We start from the raw sequence: 20,914 nt of genomic DNA, 5'->3' as shown, positions 1-20,914 counted from the left end.
GGGTAAAGAACAGCTTCTATCCATGGGATGTTAGGCTGCTGAATGAAAAGATAACAGGGCAACTGGCTTTCGGGTTTGGTGTGTGTGTGTCAGTAAACGAGTGGAATTAAGACTAAGAGAGCTGAGTGGGGGTGCTCATGTAATCTCACTGTATACAAGTTGTACAAGTGACAATAAAGTGATGAAGTGTGCATGCACACGAAAGCTCATACCAAAATTAAAACTTAGTTGGTCTTTAAGGTGCTACTGAAGGAATTTTTTTATTTTGAAGTGACAATAAAGTATTTCAATTTCAATTTAAATCTGCTGGTAAAGCTGGCCCCCTGACAAATGGGAGCAACCACAAAACTCACACACAAAACAGCATCATGAAGCAAGTTCTCAAACCCACCCAAGATTTTGTGGAGCTCAGGAAGACCTCAGGCACTTAGCACAAACAGCAGGTGGCAGTTGGGGTGGTGTGTAACAATATTATTATGCTTCCAAATTCTGCAGGGGCAACATCAGCCCCCACCATGGCACCGGAAGATATCCCTGTCTGTGGAGATGGGGTCTTGTCTGATGTATTCCAAGAACTGCCTTAGCCGTCTGGCAGGGACTGAGCCCGCGTACCGTACCCAACTAATGGAGTTTCTTTGTCTCTGTTGCAAAGAGTGCCAATCTCTGGAACGGTGCCTCCAGTTCTGCCCCATTAGTCTCCTTTTCAACATGCTGGGACAAAGAATGGAGCTTGTCCTCTCCCACTCGCTCGAAGGCCTCCCTGCTGAATTCCCTCCTCCCTTTCTTGGTTCGGCAGCTTCTTCTGCTTTGCCATCGCCAGCACACAGCCAACCTCCAGCTCACTTTCTCCCATCTTGGGCCTTTGTAGCTATTTCTCGAGTGCTGAAATGCCTTCCGGGCATCTTTGCAGATGCTTGGAAATATAAGTCCCAAAGCAGCATTTTAGGTAAATATAGATGTCAGGAGGTCGGGAATGTCCCCTATTTCCTACACACACACAACCACACACACACACGTATCCTAAATAGGAAATAATCTGTAGCATAATGCTACAGATCCATTGTCATGTAACATCACATCTGGTATGTATAGTTTATTTATGGTATTTATATTATTCTTGTAAAATGTATAAGATTACTAAAATGCATTTGTCTGTATTATCTTGAATTCATATCATTGATGAAGCCCAGAAAGGCGAAACAAGGACAAAATATTCCGTAAATCATTGTCAACCCTTGTCGTCTTATCTAATTACAACAACCTACATATGGATTGTTTTTGGACTTCATGAACAAACACATGTTGAATGGACTTCAGGATCTGACCCACTGGGTCTTCTCATCCTTCAGCTGAATTGTATGTCTCATCTTTGTTGATATGTTAACATGATACAGAAAAGAACAGATTTTATTTGTGGTATAACGCACCCGGTTACGTTGATTGTGTTTGAGATGCATTCGCCAGTCTTGCCATGCACTGATAAATGAATCTTGGCCCTAAATCCGTGTAGAGGAAAGTAGGCAGACTCGTTTCCTTTTTCACAAAGCGAGATTCCTGCCGGCAGCCGGGAGTCTAATTTCCTGGGCCACAGAGACTTTTCTGATGCTCTGATGCTCCAACAATGAGGTTGCGCGATCAGAGCGGCTGTCTTCCACAACCAGACCTTATTCCGCAAAGCCCCAGACGGCGAGGACACCCTTGCTCAACCTGTTACTAAGAGGCGGGCAAGATTTTCCAGACCTCCCCTGCTGGTTCAGGGACACGGTTAACAACCCCAGAGTCCTCCAAGCGTCGCTTTGCTCTCCATAACCAGCCAGATGGCATTTGACATCTGAGGGCCCTTGTAGAGAGACATCGAAAGGTTGGCTGGCAAATGAAAGGTATTGCTCTTCACAGCCTCGGGGTCTCTGAATGAGCCCATCCACTTCTGAGAGACAAGTGTGCCGTGGAAATTCTTGACGTCCTGCTATATTTGAAAGGACAACTCAGAAGCTTCAATTGGTTCAAAGAAGAGAAGAGAAGAAGAGTTTGGATTTGATATCCCACTTTATCACTACTCGAAGGAGTCTCAAAGCGGCTAACAATCTTCTTTTCCCTTCCTCCCCCACAACAGACACTCTGTGAGGTGAGTGGGGCTGAGAGACTTCAGAGAAGTGTGACTACTAGCCCAAGGTCACCCAGCAGCTTTATGTGGAGGAGCGGAGACACGAACCCGGTTCCCCAGATTAGGAGTCTACCGATCGTAACCACTATACCACAGCAACCAGATTACCAGCTAGGATAACGATGATGATGATGATGATATCCCATCTTTTCCCCAGACCAGAACTCAAGGGGCTCATATGAATTAAAAAAGGTACAATGTAAAAGCTGAAAACATAAAAAAATAAACTTTAATAGAATTAAAACAATGTTTTTAAAGATCAAAACAATGTTTTAAAACAGATAATAAAACAGTAAGAACAGTGCAGCCCCCTCTTTTTTGGAAAAAAACCCAATCAGTTCCCATAGGCCTGTCAGGAAAAAAATGTCTTCACCTGCATACCCTCCAACATTTCTCTGATGAACATAGGGGGAAGAAGAAGAAGAAGAAGAAGAAGAAGAAGAAGAAGAAGAAGAAGAAGAAGAAGAAGAAGAAGAAGAAGAAGAAGAAGAAGAAGAGGAAGAACCTGCCCATCTGACTGGATTGCCCCAGCCACTCTGGGCAGCTTCCAACATATAAATACATAATAAAACATTAAACATTAAAAATCTTCCCTCTACATGGCGGCCTTCAGGTGTCTTCTATAGGTTTGTCTAGTTTCTTAACTCATTGGCTCGGGGGTCTCATAATCCCATGCCCTTCAACATTTCACTGATGAAAATAGGGAAGTCCCAAGGAAAAGCAGGACATTCTGGGATCAAATTAGAAACTGGGGTAGCTTCTGAAAATCCCTGGAAAATAGGGACACTTGGAGTGTCAGCACCTGCGGGTGGAAAGACAAAAGGACAGATTCTGTTTAGGTCTCATAGAATCATAGAATCATAGAGTTGGAAGAGACCACAAGGGCCATCCAGTCCAACCCCCTGCCAAGCAGGAAAAACCATCAAAGCATTCTTGACATATGCCTGTCAAGCCTCTGCTTAAAGACCTCCAAAGAAGGAGACTCCACCACACTCCTTGGTAGCAAATTCCACTGCCGAACAGCTCTTACTGTCAGGAAGTTCTTCCTAATGTTTAGGTGGAATCTTCTTTCTTGAAGTTTGAATCCATTGCTCTGTGTCCGCTTCTCTGGAGCAGCAGAAAACAACCTTTCACCCTCCTCTATATGACATCCTTTCATATATTTGAACATGGCTATCATATCACCCCTTAACCTTCTCTTCTCCAGGCTAAACATACCCAGCTCCCTAAGTCGATCCTCATAAGGCATCGTTTCCAGGCCTTTGACCATTTTGGTTGCCCTCCTCTGGACACGTTCCAGTTTGTCTGTATCCTTCTTGAAGTGTGGTGCCCAGAACTGGACACAGTACTCCAGGTGAGGTCTGACCAGAGCAGAATACAGTGGTACTATTACTTCCCTTGATCTAGATGCTATACTCCTATTGATGCAGCCCAGAATTGCATTGGCTTTTTTAGCTGCTGCATCACACTGCTGACTCATGTCAAGTCTGTGGTCTACAACCACTGTTTGAAAACAGCTGCACTGGTTGCCAGCTCATCTCTGGACCCAATTCAAAGTGCTCACGTTGGTGTTTGAGACCCTGGATGACCCTGGTCCCAAAGACCTGAAAGGCCACTTTCCTCCCTACAGACCCTTTTGGGTGCCGACATCAGTACAGGGGTCCCTCTTGATAGTCCCTCCACCTTCAGAGGTTCAAAAGGTGGCAGCCCAGGGGGAGAGGGCCTTCTTTGTGGTGGCCCCTGAGCTGCGGAACTGCCTCCCCATAAAGATGCATTGGGTACCTTCGCTGTAGAGCTTCCAGTGAATGCTGAAGACGTACCGCTCACTTGAGGCACATCTTTTACCTTTTTCTTGTTATCGTAAGTTGTTTTTAATTGTTTTTAATATTATAACCATTGCAACGTTGCAATCTGCCCTGGGGTCCTTCAGGCTTGCAATAAATGGGTAAGTGAATCAATCTCCCATAACAAAGAAGCCCTTGGCTAATTCTACAGCTAGCACACACTAGCTGAGTTTCCAGTTCCAATCCTGTGCATTTGGGATCACAGTACAGTGGTACCTTGGTTGTCGAACGGCTTGGCTCCGGAACAAATCGGCTCCCGGACGCCGCAAACCTGATAGAGTTAGCCAGCTGAATGCTTGATGTCTCAAGTAAAGGTAGATGCCCAGGCATACAGAAATGAGAATTACCCTTCTTGCGATTACAACAGGAAATGACTGTAGTTGCCTGCCAAAAATGTAAAAGGTCTTTTTACAGTTTTAAGAGAAAGCCTTTTTAAACTCTTTCCACTCATTGGAAATCTATTGATTTCTATTTAAACCTCCATTGCTAATCTTTGCAGAATCCATGCATTGATGAGTGTCCTTATGTATGCTGTTTCTAATGTTTGCCAATACTTCTGTATGGAAATGTATCTAGTCTCTTTATGAATAGTTAAAGAGAAGAAAGTTTCTAGTCTCGTTATGAGAGCTGGTCATCTGGCTAAACGCCTAGAAATGTGATGTGTCCTTGATAAGGGAAAGCTCTAATGAAGTGGGATAGAGGATATTGCCAAGAGTGTAAAAGCCTTTTAAAGTCTTTTAAAATTTGTCTGTTCTTTAAGCTGTTTCCAAGCCTGAAACCTATTGTATTTTATAGGGAATATATTGAATACTTAATTGATTTACCAACTGCCATAGGCTGCTGATATCTATGTATTGATGAGGTGTATTTTATAAGTAAAAGTAAAGGGACCCCTGACCATTAGGTCCAGTCGTGACCGACTCTGGGGTTGCGTGCTCATCTTGCATTATTGGCCGAGAGAGCTGGCGTACAGCTTCCAGGTCATGTGGCCAGCATGACAAAGCCGCTTCTGGCAAACCAGAGCAGCACATGGAAACACCGTTTACCTTCCCGCTGTAGCGGTTCCTATTTATCTACTTGCATTTTGACATGCTTTCGAACTGCTAGGTTGGCAGGAGCTGGGACCGAGCAACGGAGCTCACCCCGTCACAGGGATTCGAACCGCCGACCTTCTGATCAGCAAGCCCTAGGCTCAGTGGTTTAACCCACAGCGCCACCTGGGTCCCATTTTATAAGTAGTAACTTTGTATTGAAAGCATCTAGTCTTTCTATGATAGTTTGCTTGCTGTGAGTGTTCCGGTTTGCGAACGCTTTTCAGAACCCGAACGTCCGACGTGGCTGACCGCGGTTTCCTGCGGTCAAAAGGAAGCCGTGCCTTGGTTTTTGAACCGTTCCGGGAGTCGAATGGAATAAGTTCGACAACCAACATACCACTGTAATCCATCCATCCAAATCCAAGGTTGTCATCCAGAGCAGTGTTTCCCAACCAGTGTGCCTCCAGGTGTTTGGGGACTACAACTCCCATCATTCCTGACCACTGGTCTTGCTAGCTAGGGATGGTGGGAGTTGTAGTCCCAAAACATCTGGAGGCACACTGGTTGGGAAACACTGATCCAGAGGACGCTCAGCGTGGGGTGGCAACTGATCTTTGCACCCTTCAGCCACCCACCCCGATAATCTCTCACAGCAAGCAGAAAACAGTCCGTACCCTTTGATGTTCTCCTGATGGCCTGCCATGATTGTAATAGATGGAGTGGTTTCATTAAAATAATTTGCCGATACTTTCTTCTTATTATGTGGCCAGGTTGCTGAGTACCAGGTGCCAAATTTGAGAAGCAAAATGAGGAGTGCGTTTGACTCACTGGTGCACAGCACATTGGGCCAATCTCCCTCAGAAACCCCCTTCTTTTTAATGGGGCTCTGAAGGAGAAATTCTAAACGGTTCCAAACCTGCCCAAGAACAGAGAACAACTCAAAGGGTTCTCTAACCAATCAGGCCCAGTTAGGAAACCCTTTTACCTCCCCTAATACAGAAGAGGAAAATCTTAGGATATTCCAGTGGCATATGCTGATAAACGGCATTTGAAATCCACTCTGGCACTCCGAGCCCTGCCAAAGGCTCGAGACTCCATTTATTTTTAAGGGCATGCACACAATTTGCGATGAAATTGCATCAACAGAATGCCCCTGAGGTAAAAGGAAAATACAGTAAATTATCAGTTTATCCTGCAATTTGCCTGCAATCTCTCCACAGCAAGATGAAGGTTTGCGAAATGAGCTCTCTCTCTCTCCCCCCCCCAACCACCCCCTTCTCTCCTGCCTATAGTGCTATTGTTGCATTACCCAGAGTGATCTTAGTGTTTTCATCTCTGAGTACAAAAAGAGAGAGAGAGGCTTCTCTCCGGCTCAAGATAAGGAACCTTCTGATGACACAGCCAAATGATCTCTCAGCATTCATCTTCTCATATCTGAGATCAATCGGAATGGCGTGATGCAGGGAGGGAAAAGGGAAATAGATCAGACAGAGGGACACAAAGCCTTCTCCTTCTGGCGTTCTTGGTTCTCCTGCTACTTTCGGTACTCCAATCTAAGACCATAAGGAGAGCCTGCTGGACCCTACACACACACACACACACACACACACACACACACACTTTATTGAATTTTCTGTTTCACAATTTGGAATATTCCTGTAAGCAACCTTAAAATAACAATGACTTCCCTTCTTCTCTTTCCATGGTTCATTTTTGCAAAACATAAATCCCTGCATATTTTATATAAACTAATTACTAAACCATTCAGTATTACATTATTACATCCATCAAAACTTATCTACACTGTTGAATTTATCTTAATGTTGCCAATGGTTCCCCCCCCCATATATTCAATAAACATTTTCCAATCTTCTTTAAACAAATGTTCTTCTTGTTCTCTTATTCTATAAGTTAGATCCGCAAGTTGTGCGTATTCCATCAGTTTAAGTTGCCATTCTTCTTCAGTTGGGACCTCACTCGTTTTACATTTTCGGGCTAACAAAACATGGGACAGCATTGTGGCATACATAAATAACCTTTTTTTGACACCTGGGAATTTCCATCTGAATTATACCGAACGACAAGGACTCTGGCATGTGTGTTTTTTTAGAAAAGTGCTTTTAAATTTTTTTCCCCCAATTCCTTATAAATTATTTCCCAATACTCTTTTACCCTTTTGCAAGTCCACCACATATATTGCAAACTGCCCTGTGACTCTTGGGCAGCATAGAAATTTAAGTACACAAGCTCCAAGCCCAGGTCAAAAAACAATTCAGGAACGGGGCACAGAGTGTGGAAGGATCTCTCTTTCTGCCTGAGTCCTTAGAGAGCTGGGCTCCCTGTCCAGTCCCCACTATGGCATATCACTGCCCAGGATAGAGAGACAGGATAGTAAAATTCCAATACACCAATGCTTCTGAATGCCGGTTGCTGGAAGACACAGGAGGGGAGAGTTGTTCTTGTGCTCCAGCTATGCTTGCATATTTCCCATTGGGACAGGTTATACTTAGGCTATTACGTCCTCATGATTTCTAGATTGTAAACACCTTAGGGCAGAGACTTCCGCCTTCATTCTTTGTAAAGGGCCCCTACATAGAATCATAGAATCGTAGAGTTGGAAGAGACCCCAAGGGCCATCCAGTCCAACCCCCTGCCGAGCAGGAAACACCATCAAAGCATTCTTGACATATGCCTGTCAAGCCTCTGCTTAAAGACCTCCAAAGAAGGAGACTCCACCACACTCCTTGGTAGCAAATTCCACTGCCGAACAGCTCTTACTGTCAGGAATGTTTACGTGGAATCTTCTTTCTTGTAGTTTGAATCCATTACTACATGAGCAACCTTCTTCTTTGGCGATCCCTCGTATCCGAGTAAGATTGTCTTCCATAAACACAGTTTTAACAATGAGTCCGTAAGTGACTGTGGAAGCCAAATCCACACATCCTTCCACAGTGGGACATTGGTTTCCAAACGGGAGATGATCACGGTGAGGGTTTGCCAAGCGTGCCTTCCTCTTAGCACATTTCTCCCTTGCATCCTGAGTTTGAGTGTCTTCAAGGCCCATGACACCTTTGGGAAAGGCTGTTCTCCAACTGGAACGCTTGCAGGCCAGTGTTTCCCAATTGTCGGTGTTTAGACTACATGTTTTTAGATTTGCCTTGAGAGAGTCTTTAAACCTGTTTTGTTGACCACCAGCATTACGCTTTCCATTTTTAAGTTTGGAATAGAGTAGTTGCATCCCAAACCCAAACCCCAAAAGTCCCATGGCGATTGGCAAATGGTAACGGGGGCAGGATCGTGAAATCTGGAAGCCCCTAGTCATGAGCTGGCACATGGGCGGTGGATACAGATCCAGTCATTCTGATTGGTATATAAAGCCCTTAACAGTTTGGGACCAGCTTCCTTAAAGAATCGCTTGCCTCTTATGTGTCCAGTTGATCACGAGGAACTTGCACTTTAAATGTTACATGATGCTCATTTAAGCATTGTTTTTCATTTCATTAAAAATTATATGCCATTTGACTGTCAAAGCGGTTTCCAAAAAAGACAAAACAATAAAATCATCACTAAGGAAGCCAGATTATCCTCCGCCAGGGCCAGGGCCTTTTCAGTGATGGCACCGACCTGGTGGAATGCTCTGTCCTATGAGACTAGGGCCCTGCAGGACTTGATCTCCTTCCGCAGGCCTGTAAGACAGAGCTATTCCACCTGGCCTTCATGGGCACATGGGCAGTGCCTGGGGACTCCTTTTTCACTGTATCTGAAGAAGTGTGCATGCACACAAAAGCTCATACCAAAATAAAAACTTAGTTGGTCTTTAAGGTGCTACTGAAGGAATTTTTTTTATTTTACTTCGACCCAGACCAACACGGCTACCTACCTGTCACCTGGCCTTCAGTTTGAATTAGCCGATCTTCTATTCCCTTTCCCCTTTCCTCTTCTATGAAGAAACCCTTTCTGGGACCCCACATTTAAATTCTTCCCTGGTCTCCTTGCTGGCCCTAGTAGGACCAACTTGGCCAGTTAGCCCTGGTGATCATTTGATGTCTACTGACTGGGTTCTGTTGTTTTTTCTCTCCCAAAAATGACCCCTGAATTATTGAATTTTGTTGATATTGATGCTGCATTTTATGTTGTATTCTATGCTGCTTTATGCTGTTTTTAAAGTCACATTTTAATTTTATTGTTTTATATTTGATGTTAGCCACCCTGAGCCTGGTTTTTAAACCAGGAAGGGTGGGGTATAAATAAATAAATTTATTATTATTATTATTATTATTATTATTATTATTATTATTAATTTGTTGCCATAATTTAAAACACTTTGTTGTTGTTTAGTCGTTTAGTCGTGTCCGACTCTTCGTGACCCCATGGACCATAGCACGCCAGGCACTCCTGTCTTGCACTGCCTCCCGCAGTTTGGTCAAACTCATGTTCGTAGCTTCGAGAACACTGTCCAACCATCTTGTCCTCTGTCGTCCCCTTCTCCTTGTGCCCTCCATCTTTCCCAACATCAGGGTCTTTTCCAAGGATTCTTCTCTTCTCATGAGGTGGCCAAAGTATTGGAGCCTCAGCTTCACGATCTGTCCTTCCAGGGAGCACTCAGGGCTGATTTCCTTAAGAATGGATAGGTTTGATCTTCTTGCAGTCCATGGGACTCTCAAGAGTCTCCTCCAGCACCATAATTCAAAAGCATCAATTATGGTGCTGGAGGAGACTCTTTAAAACACACAGAAAGTTAAAACCACAACATGATAGACTAAAACAATAGACCTTTAAGTGTGGCACTTCCTACACTCTGGAACTCCCTGTCCAATGACACGAGGCCAGTGCTTTTGCTGTACTCTTCTCATAACAACATAAGAGGACCAATGGCCAACCAGATTCCTGTAGGGAAACTTGCAAGCAGGATCCAAGCACAAGAGCAGCCCTCTCTCCTCCTGCTGCTGTGAAGCTAGAACATAGCCATTGTGGCTAGGAGCTATGGAAAACCCTCTCCTCCTCCATCAATTTGCCAAGTCCTCTTTTAAGCCCTCTAGGGTGGTGGTCATCTTTGCCTCCTGTGGAAGGGAGTTCCATGGTCTAACTACGTGCTGCCTGAATAAGTGTTTTCTTTCATCTGTCCTGAACCTGGAAGCATTCATTGGAACCTTATAACCACCACCACTCTGAAAAAATAGAAGGCAAAGCATCTATAAAAGTAATAAAACACCAAAAAAGAGGCAGACAGCACCTCCCCATGAACAGGCAAGCCGCCACCTCCCAGCCCCCCAAACAACCCCTCTAATATTAAAATAAAAATGGGGGGGGAGGGAAGATGGCCTTGGTGAAGAGACCTCTTCTTAACAAAGACAAATCAAGCAAAATCAGTGAAGTTTTTACATGTCCCTAGATATCGGACCCATTTTTTAATCTCTTCTATTAACAAAAGATCACCTGGGTCCAAAATCTGCTCATCTCCATGGATCACTTAACCATTGTTTCCTCGGTAGCTGCAACGCCCTCCATGTTTATAATGCCCTTTCTCTGCCCGTCTCCAGCAAATGTCAGGCTTATTTCTTTCCATGGAACCAGAGTGAAATGCCACTGGGAGCTGGTCTTAAAACAAGGTGCATCTAAACGGGCTCTCGTGGTTCATTTTGACATACACATTTCCATTAATTCCCTGTATCGTTTTTCCTGCAGAGATTTCCCCATCATTTTAAAAAAAATTAAGAGGACAAGCTCTGACCCTGTGCCATTTCAGTGGGGACTATACTCATCTTTTGTACGTGATTTTTATATTAGCTTGGTAGAAATGAACTTCTGTTTCATTACGGTATTTATTTCCCAAGACTTATCCAAATAATTATTCTCGGGCATGCCCATCAGTTTCTCATAAAACATATAATTATGCCTTAAGGAAGCCAGTTAGCAGCCGAAAAGCTTTTACAGAGACCATAAAAGGGATACAGAGAGGTGCTTTGCAAAGAGCAAACAAACCGTTAAAATAAGAGAACACAGCGGCTGGGATATTGAACCCTCTGTGTATTTACCGAGTTAAAATAGTTCCTGCATTATGAACTCTGCTTTACAAAAGATGGAATTTGTTTCAATAAATGCTGCAAGCTCCCTGCTCTACCCACACCAGCGATTTCTAGCCGCGGTGAGTTTTGCACTCGGAAAAGCGTAGGAAGGCAATTGTCTACAGTGTCTGGCAGTGGCTCTCTGGGGTTTCCGATGGGGCTCCAGCCCCACCTGAGGATGCTCTTGGGCCATCCTGAATGAGGGCAAACTTTTAGATATCTTGGAGTTCTCTTCAGTGAATCCCTGACCTGGAAGTGGCATATTGGGGCAGTGAAAGCCAAGGCTTAATTTCTTTTCTTTTAAAAATAATTTTTATTGTTTTTCTTTTTAAAAAACACAAAATATAACAAGCTTTCAAATACATATCAAATACATTTGCTCCGCCGAGCTTGTGACTTCCCTCCTTCCCTTCAACTGGTTTTCCAATTTCTAATACAGTAAATTGTCTGCGCATTTTAACTGCCAGTCTCTGTCCTTCAATATATATCAAGTCCCTTTTTGTCCATGGTCAGATACTATTTTTCCATTACGTTACAAGATTTATTTTAGTCCTGCTAGTGTCTTCACATTTTTGCAATGATCTTTCAAGTAATTTCAGTAAAAAAATTGGGAATTGGATTGGGAAAGGTTATGGAAAAAGAATATGAAATTTACGGCATGCATGGTTTTGAGAGAAAATATGATGAAAATGATGTATAGATGGTATTTGACTCCAGTAAAACTTGCAAAGATGTACCATAATCAGGATAATAAATGTTGGAAATGTAAGGAGGCAATAGGAACATTTTATCATATGTGGTGGACGTGCCCATTAGTAAAGGACTTCTGGGAAAAGATTTATAATGAATTGAAAAGAGTCTTTAAGACTACGTTTATTAAGAAACCAGAGTCCTTTCTTCTGGGCATAACGGGAAGAGAATTACCTAACAAAGATTGGAATTTGTTTTTGTATGCCACGACTGCGGCAAGAGTTCTATTAGCAAAGTACTGGAAGACATCTGATCTACCTACTGTGGAGGAATGGCAGATGAAAATGTTGGACTATATGGAACTTGCTGACCTGACCGGGAAACTACGCGACCGGGGAGAAGAGAAGTTGCAAGAAGAGTGGAAGAAATTTAGAATATACGCTAAGAAGTATTGTAGTTTAGACATTTGAGGGAGATTTTAAGCAATTATATTGGTTGCAGATTATGAAACAGGAGATTTTTTTAAAAAATGAAACCTGTAAAGTGGAGCTGATATTGGAACCGTTAAAAAGGGGGCTCGAGGGGGTCCAATAAGGAATTAAGAAATTTAAAATTAGGAAATTTTACTGTTATTATTATTCTTTTTCTTATCTGTGTTTGTATATCTTTTTTATGTTGTTATTTTATGTTATACTTTGGATGTGGACATATGGACTCGGAAATAAGATTGTCATGATTGTTTTTTTCGTTGTTATTATAATTTGGAAAATCCAATAAAAAATATTATATATATAAAAAAAACAATCAAGGCGAGACTGTGCACAGTTTAATTACCTGGAAAGAATGACACCCTTACCCAGTGAGCACCTTCCATTCATTTTCTACATGGAACTGGGAGACACACATTGGGGAAAATGAAACATTCAATGTAGTCTTGATTATTATTATTTGCAGGAGCTGAATGAGGTTCTGAACATGGATAAGCATCAACTAAGGGACTTACTCTAATGGATAGAATCCAGAAGGGACCTCCAAGCAACTAAATCATCTAAATGTTCCCCATATTTCCCTCTAGTGAAAATGGAGCATTTTAGACCCAGTTACTTGTCTAAACTTCTGCCTGTACCATTAGATTGGTTGGCATCCATCTGTCTCAGGAGACCTTTGGGGGTGAAGTCAAACCGTTGCTGTGGCTGTAGGGACCAATATGGGAGAGATATGTTTGGTTGCAGCTGGGACAGGTGAAGGTGTCCGGTTTCACTGTTACAGATTCTCTTTGTTCCTCCCAGCTGTCATTCATTCTCTGGTCACTGCTGTGGATGCACAACTTAACTGTTTCTAGGCACTGCGGTCATCTGCAAGGGATTCCCACACAATGGGGTTAATGTTGCCAGCCTCCATATCGTGTTTGCAGACATCTACCATTAGGATCCACTTTTACTGAGTTGCAATTTCAAGCAAAGCGCCCAGCTGTGCTGTTATTCCATATGCATATAGACAATGTATATGTGAGCAACCGCAGGTAGAGGATATCGAAGACAAGACACCCTGAAAGTTGTTGAGCTTTTTTTTTTAAGGAAACCACTGAAATTGTTAAGCTTATTTTGTTGTTGTTGTTGTGGTTTAGTCGTTTAGTCATGTCCGACTCTTCGTGACCCCATGGACCAGAGCACACCAGGCACTCCTGTCTTCTACTGCCTCCCACAGTTTGGTCAGACTCATGTTGGTGGCTTCGAGAACACTGTCCAACCATCTCATCCTCTGTCGTCCCCTTCTCCTTGTGCCCTCCATCTTTCCCAACATCAGGGTCTTTTCCAGGGAGTCTTCTCTTCTCATGAGGTGGCCAAAGTATTGGAGCCTCAGCTTCACGATCTGTCCTTCCAGTGAGCACTCAGGGCTGATTTCTTTCAGAATGGATAGGTTTGATCTTCTTGCAGTCCATGGGACTCTCAAGAGTCTCCTCCAGCACCAGAATTCAAAAGCATCAATTCTTCGGCGATCAGCCTTCTTTATGGTCCAGCTCTCACTTCCATACATCACTACTGGGAAAACCATAGCTTTAACTATATGGACCTTTGTCGGCAAGGTGATGTCTCTGTTTTTTAAGATGCTGTCTAGGTTTGTCATTGCTTTTCTCCCAAGAAGCAGGCGTCTTTTAATTTCGTGACTGCTGTCACCATCTGCAGTGAGCATGGAACCCAAGAAAGTAAAATATCTCACTGCCTAAACTTATTTTAGGAAAGCCCCAAAGTTGCTGAGATTATTATTATTATTATTATTATTATTATTATTATTATTATTTTACAAAAATGCCAAAAAAGCTACAATTTCTCAATTGACTTGCCTAAAATCCAAGACAAAGGCACAGCCTTTCGGAAATTCCACCCGGACATCAATTCTGCCTTTGAAATCCCAGTAATGTCTGAGAAAATCTGGACATATGGCAGCCCAAATATGCTGACACAGGGAGTTGTTTTCAAAAGCACTTGTTTGTTCAAGGAAGTTGTCTTCCCCCAATAGAGCAGTTTCAGTGACTACTGAGTGATGGCAAAGCGTTAGTGACTCATATTGAGTGGCCATATTTGCATTGGTGGCAAGGAATATTAGGAAGAAGGAACAGGACTAAATAGTTGTGAACTGTAAGGGGGAATCAGAGATCAAAATCTGAAATACACTTTGTGTAGCATTGGAGGCATTTATATTTTGCATCTGAAATTGCTCGTGCTTCTATGCTAAGTCATGGCCTTTGGCTAGCACAATAAACTTACTGAACTGAACTGAACCTGGTGATATTTTTGGAGACTGAACCATGAAACCGTCTGCATGTAAAGTGGCCTCAGCCCCAACTGGGAAGTTCAGGGGAGATGGGAATTGTAGTCCAACAAGAGAAAAGAGCTGGACCATAAAGAAGGCTGATCGCCGAAGAATTGATGCTTTTGAATGCTGGTGCTGGAGGAGACTCTTGAGAGTCCCATGGACTGCAAGAAGATCAAACCTATCCATTCTGAAGGAAATCAGCCCTGAGTGCTCACTGGAAGGACAGATCCTGAAGCTGAGGCTCCAATACTTTGGCCACCTCATGAGAAGAGAAGAATCATTGGAAAAGACCCTGATGTTGGGAAAGATGGAGGGCACTAGGAGAAGGGGACGACAGAGGACGAGATGGTTGGACAGTGTTCTCGAAGCTATGAACATGAGTTTGACCAAACTACGGGAGGCAGTGCAAGACAGGAGTGCCTGGCGTGCTCTGGTCCATGGGGTCACGAAGAGTCGGACATGACTAAACGACTAAACACAAGAAGAGAGAAGTGATTTGATAGCCATCTTCTAATATCTAAAGGGCTGTTGGAAGGTGGAACAAGCTTGTTTTCCAAATGACAGAACCCAAACCAATGGATTCAAAAGAAAGGAGATTCTGACTAAACATTAAGAATAACTTTCTGAGGAATCTGAAGAAGTCTATCTGAAGAAGTGTGCATGCACACGAAAGCTCACACCAATGACAAACTTAGTTGGTCTCTAAGGTGCTACTGGAAGGAATTTGTTTTGTTTTGTTTCAACTTTCTGAGGGTAAGAGCTAACTGCCTTGGAAAGGAGTGGACTCTCCATCATCGGAGGTTTGTAAACAGATGTTAGGTGGCCATGTCTCAGGGATTCTTTTAGGATGTGATCCATGAAAGCCAGTCAAGTACAACATTCCTTGAAATGCTAGAGAAGACATGTGAGGGAATTTTTGGTCCAGCCAGTCGAAACTTCCTGTTCCTCCTTGCTGGAGCATCCTTCCTTTTGCATGTGATAGAAGGTGTGACCTTACCTGTCCAGGTTACAAAAGGACGAGTCACACAGCACCCTTCCCTTCTTTTTGACTTCCTTCGTCGTTTGACCAGCTTTTAGCTAGGACTGCTCTGCTAGCTCTCAGCTAGCAAAAGCACTGGGATTATTCCCCCATATGGGGTAGATCCACATGTACATATTTGTGACTAAGTCTGCCTTCAGGAATCCAACTATGAACTGATGTGAGTAAACATCTTTTATTGACTTTGAATAAGATGGTGGTGTCTTTATTCTTTTAAGAGGGATTCAAGGGAACTTACCAGGAATGTACAATTCAATCTGAGACAGACTGAATTCTATAATAGTGAGAGGCTCACACGAGCCTGCAACCAGCTATCTGCTGTGCATGTAAAAAAAGGGGAATGTAGCTCTGCTAAATAAAGGAACTTGCTAGTGCAAGTTAGGAGGGATATTAATAAACAACATATCCTCTCCTGCCACCCTGAACATTCCCACATTCTTTAGTTATGATTCCTGCATTACGGGAATCACAAATTTGTAGATTTGGACAGTACCTCAAGGCTCATGTAGTCCAATGTCAGGGGAGACAAGAATCACAGCTAAAGCCTCTAAGAAATGAGAGTCCTTCTTGTGCATTTTTTTTCTTGTCTGTTGTCCCCGCACTGAAGTACACGAAGTGCTCATACATGAGCTGCTGGGATTATTTGCGAAATAGAATTAAGACACCGGGAAGATTTATTTGCTAAATTAGCCCTGGGCCCTCTGAGAAAGGAGGCCATGCACTTCATTAAAACAGATTAATGTAGAACAACTGCAGTGGGGGAGAGAAGCAAAGCGCCTTAAATAAACCAGCCTTTTGCAGTCTGGAATGTGGCAGAGAACGAGTTCTCCTTAGCCCCTTCGAAGTGGATCTTGTTTGGAATTGGCATCCTGCCAAGCAGCTGAATGAGTGAGGCAGAGAAATGCAAGTACCGCTTCCCACAGAGACAAAGCACTGGGGAGGAACCATCCTGCAAAACCGCAGAGAAACCCCGCTCTGTTTTATCACAGGCAATGGGCACATCTGCTTGGAATCGTAGGGAAGTTGCATGAGTTACTATTGCGGAACTTGACTTTCTTTTTTCTTTAAAAAAAATATGCATACTCTTCAGGTTTATACGTTTCATTAATTTTACAATCACTTTAACATTTCAAAGCTTGACTTCCTTCCCTCTCTTTCTGCGGTTCCTTAAATTTCTTTTTAAATATCTTCTGCATATCCAAATTCATTTAATTTGCTCATCTATCTATCTACTTTACTCTTATGATATTTGATATATGATATATATCTATATACTCTTATGAAACTGCAGGTTATTACAATAATCCTGCCAGTGTTTTTATCAGTTTGCGATTTATCTGCAAATAGTCAATAAACCATTTCCATTCTTTTATAAAAAAAAGTTTGTGAAGGACAGATTGTGAAGCTGAGGCTCCAATACTTTGGCCACCTCATGAGAAGAGAAGACTCCCTGGAAAAGATCCTGATGTTGGGAAAGATGGAGGGCACAAGGAGAAGGGGACGACAGAGGACGAGATGGCTGGACAGTGTTCTCGAAGCTACGAACATGAGTTTGACCAAACTGCGGGAGGTAGTGGAAGACAGGAGTGCCTGGCGTGCTCTGGTCCATGGGGTCACGAAGAGTCGGACATGACTAAACAACAACAAGGAGCCCAGCACAACAAACCAGCCCGAGGCATCAGCGTTGGCAACTGAGCGAAGCTGGGCACCTCGTGGTGTAAGCAGCGTGCGTTGGGCAGGCCTCTCCATGGCCCTACGCCAATCCCAGGCATGCAGGGAGCCCGAAGCCGATGGCTGCCTCAGCGCCTCGCTGGTTCGCTCGCCCCCGAACTCACGGCACAGAGCCGCCCACAGCAGAAGAGCCCACCGTGGCACTCCAACCGATGGGCGGGCTCTTCCCTGGACTCCAAAACTCGGGTCCCAGACTCTTGGTCTGGCGCCCCTGAGAGTCCGGCACCTGGGTGCCCCGCACCCCTGGCACTTATGGGTAAGATGGCCCTGAAGGTGAGTACAACCCTTGCCCATCACATTGTTACCTTATGGCTGTTGCATTGGCTGTATGGAAGAAACTAAAAAATGTGCATTTGGAAGCTCCTTTTGGAAATAAAACATTGTCAACGCCCATAAGTTTAATTAAAGTTTTACTTGCAGAAATTCCTTCAAAAACATCAAAGATACATCAAAATAATTCCATACGCACATGGAAAGAAAGATAGCTATGTTTGTGGGGGGTGGGCTAGCTGGCTCTTGTGGTCCCTTCCAACTCTACAATTCTATGATCTGATGAACTGCTTCCCAATTTCCTTGAAGCTCCCAGCATCCTTTGAGAGAAAGGCTCTGGAGGCACAGATGAGATATCAATTCTCGTGCAGGATGCATCCGAACAGGGCACGGTTTATTTCTGATTATTCAGCCTCTTGCCTTACAGCAGCATTTTGACTTCAGGCTATGGAGACATAGAAGTTTCGCTATCTCTTCTTGTATGCATAACGACTCCTAGCAGTGAAATATTAATTGTGGTTTGGGGGCATTGACTAAACGAAGGTGCCATCTTGATATAAGCGAGTGGAATCTTACAATGCTATCCCTCTGTTCTGGACAGTGTTATGCTAGAGGGGGGACTGGAGAAGGGATCGTGGCTCCAGCAGTAGTGATGACTGTGGGAATGTTCAGAGAGGCAGGAGAGGATATATTGTTTATTAATATCCTTCCTAACTTGTGCTAGCAAGTTCTATAACTTAGCAGAGTTTTACATTCCCCTTTTAAATGCACAGCGGATAGCTGGTTGCAGACTTGCTAAAGGCTGGAAGCCAACAGAGCATCTCTAGCTAAAAGCTGCTGCAACGACAGAGGAAGTCAGAGAGAGAGAGAGTGCTGCATGACTTGTCCTTTTGTTACCTGGACAGGTAAGCATAGCTGCCAAGTTATCCCTTTTTTACAGGGATTTTCCCTTATGCTGAATAGGCTTCCTCGCGAGAAAAGGGAAAACTTGGCAGCTATGCAGGTAAGGTCACGCCCACCTCTAGTCACATGCAAAGGAAGTATGTCCCAGCCAGGAGGAAACAGGAAGTTTTTGCCTGGCTGGACCAAACATTCCCCTGCATGTCCACTCTAGGAAAACAAGGAATGTTGCACTTGACTGCTACTTACGTATCACATCCCACAATGACGTCATCTGCCACAGCATCAAAGTAGCTGATGGACTCTCCTTCCTCTGGCAAGTGAATGAGGGGATGAGGAGGCTTTCAAGTTTGTTTGTAACAGATTAGCCACTGAAATGCTAGCACCATAAGGACCTCAGAAGAGCCTGCAGGATCAGGCCAATGGTCCTTCTAGTCCATTATGTACTAAATTGTTTTCATTGTTTTTATATAAGTACGGTTGCATATAGCTGCCTGCTGTTAGTGTTTTTTCTTTTTCATGAACAGTATGTGGCACCTGGGAAAGTCCGGCCATAAAGCACTGGAGAATGACTTTTCTTAGGAGCAAGTGGAGAATTACGTGAGCAGCTATAGAAGAGCGCGACTTGTTGAACTTTTGCCAAAAACTGCCATCCTGCTCGGAGACTTTTAAGATAGCGCTCAGAGAAAGGGCAAACGATTTGTGCATTAAAATCTATTTCCTGACCACTCAATACCTGCACTTAGCAGTGACCCCATAAACCCACGGGAGAGGAGATCTTGGCCCGAGTAATGCCACCTCCATGATGAGATGTCACATGGCCATTATTTTGCTTTATCCCTGGGGCTGAGAGGTTAAGGATCTCTACAGGCAGGAAGTCCCTCCAGCTTCCAAGACAGACTTCCTTCACCCCGAGTGCCCAGGAAGCACCCAAGGAAGGCAATGCCACTCCAGGAAGTGAGCGCATCACCCCCAGCATCACATAACCCTCGAGTGTCACAATTTAACTGGGGCATCCCAAATTGACAGAAGCCAGCTTTGGACCCCAATCCCAAATGCCCCAACTTTGCTTCCATGTGCTGTCCGCACCAGAGCAAGGGACCCAAAGACAGGTGTTTTTTTGGTTCTACTCTGGGGCAAGTCCATTAGCTCACACCAGAGCGGGGGGCCAAAAAACAGAAGGAAAACTTACCTTGACCCTGCTCATCCTTGCTTCTCTTCCTCCTTACCTACGCCTAGAATCTGAAGCCGTCCTAGTAATCTAGTGGAACCCAATTAAGAGGATTACAATATTGGCTTATGAGTTTGGTATGTTGCTTTAGCTACACATTTGTATCTTTCTCTCCATTTTCTTCCGCTGAACATTAATGCGAGGTGACGTGAGCCTTGACAGTTCAATGCTTCACTCCACAACTTAATTAATGCAACCCAGCTAATTGGCAAGCAGTGATGTCCAGGATTTCTACTCATTACTGAAATGTTTGACAATTCTGTTTGCTAAAAGGCTTACATGTAAGTCAGGTCCATTTCCAAGTCCCTTTATCTCGACGGAAAAGATGGCAGTCTAAATCCGCGGCCCCTGAGATGTGCTTTGGGACAGGAATGTGTTTTCAAATGTGTGGCTATCATCAAATCAACTAAGCCACCTCTTGTGAGAAATTCAGCTTACATGATAAATGACGGTGGCTTCAAGTTAAAACCTCTGGGGACCATTCCTACTCTACAACTCTATCTTACCTTCCAAGTCCTGGACTGCAGAATCCGGGACCGGCAGCCTTGTGACATTGGAAGTTGCGCCGACGTAACTTCCGGTGTCGCTTTGCCCTTCTATGGGCACCAAAAATGGCCACCGCCGGCTTCAAAAGACACTTCTACACATGACCGGAAGTGCATCGACGCGACTTCCGGTGTCGCTCCGCCCATCGATCGGCACCAAGAATGGCCAACACCGGAAGTCGCGTCGACGCACTTCCGGACATTCATAGATGCGACTTTTGAAGCCAGGGCGGCCATTTTTGGTGCCCATAGAAGGGCAAATCAGAAAGAAAGAAAATGGCCGCCGGCAAGAGAAAATAATGGAGAAAAACGGGAGACGAAGTGATACGGGGGACCACCGGGAAAAGGTAAGTAAAAACGGGGGGAAATGGGGTACTTGGCAGCTATGAACTCTATGGTTCTACGGTTTTGCCAGCTGGACGGTCTGGGGCACTCCAATATCTCACCTTCCCTGAGCCAGGAGAAAGGACCGCCCACCCTTTCCTATCTCTTTCTCTGAAGCATCATTTCGAGAAGGGTGGTGGGTACACTTTGTTCCCTCCAAGCTCTCCCCACCCCCTCGCCACATGGCAAAACAATGTTCC

The sequence above is a fragment of the Zootoca vivipara genome, chromosome 1, assembly GCF_965207765.1.
Source record: "Zootoca vivipara chromosome 1, rZooViv2.hap1.1, whole genome shotgun sequence".
NCBI classification, from domain to species: Eukaryota; Metazoa; Chordata; class Lepidosauria; order Squamata; family Lacertidae; genus Zootoca; species Zootoca vivipara.
The sequence above is the reverse complement of the archived record's forward strand: the minus strand, read 5'-3'. Positions refer to the sequence as shown.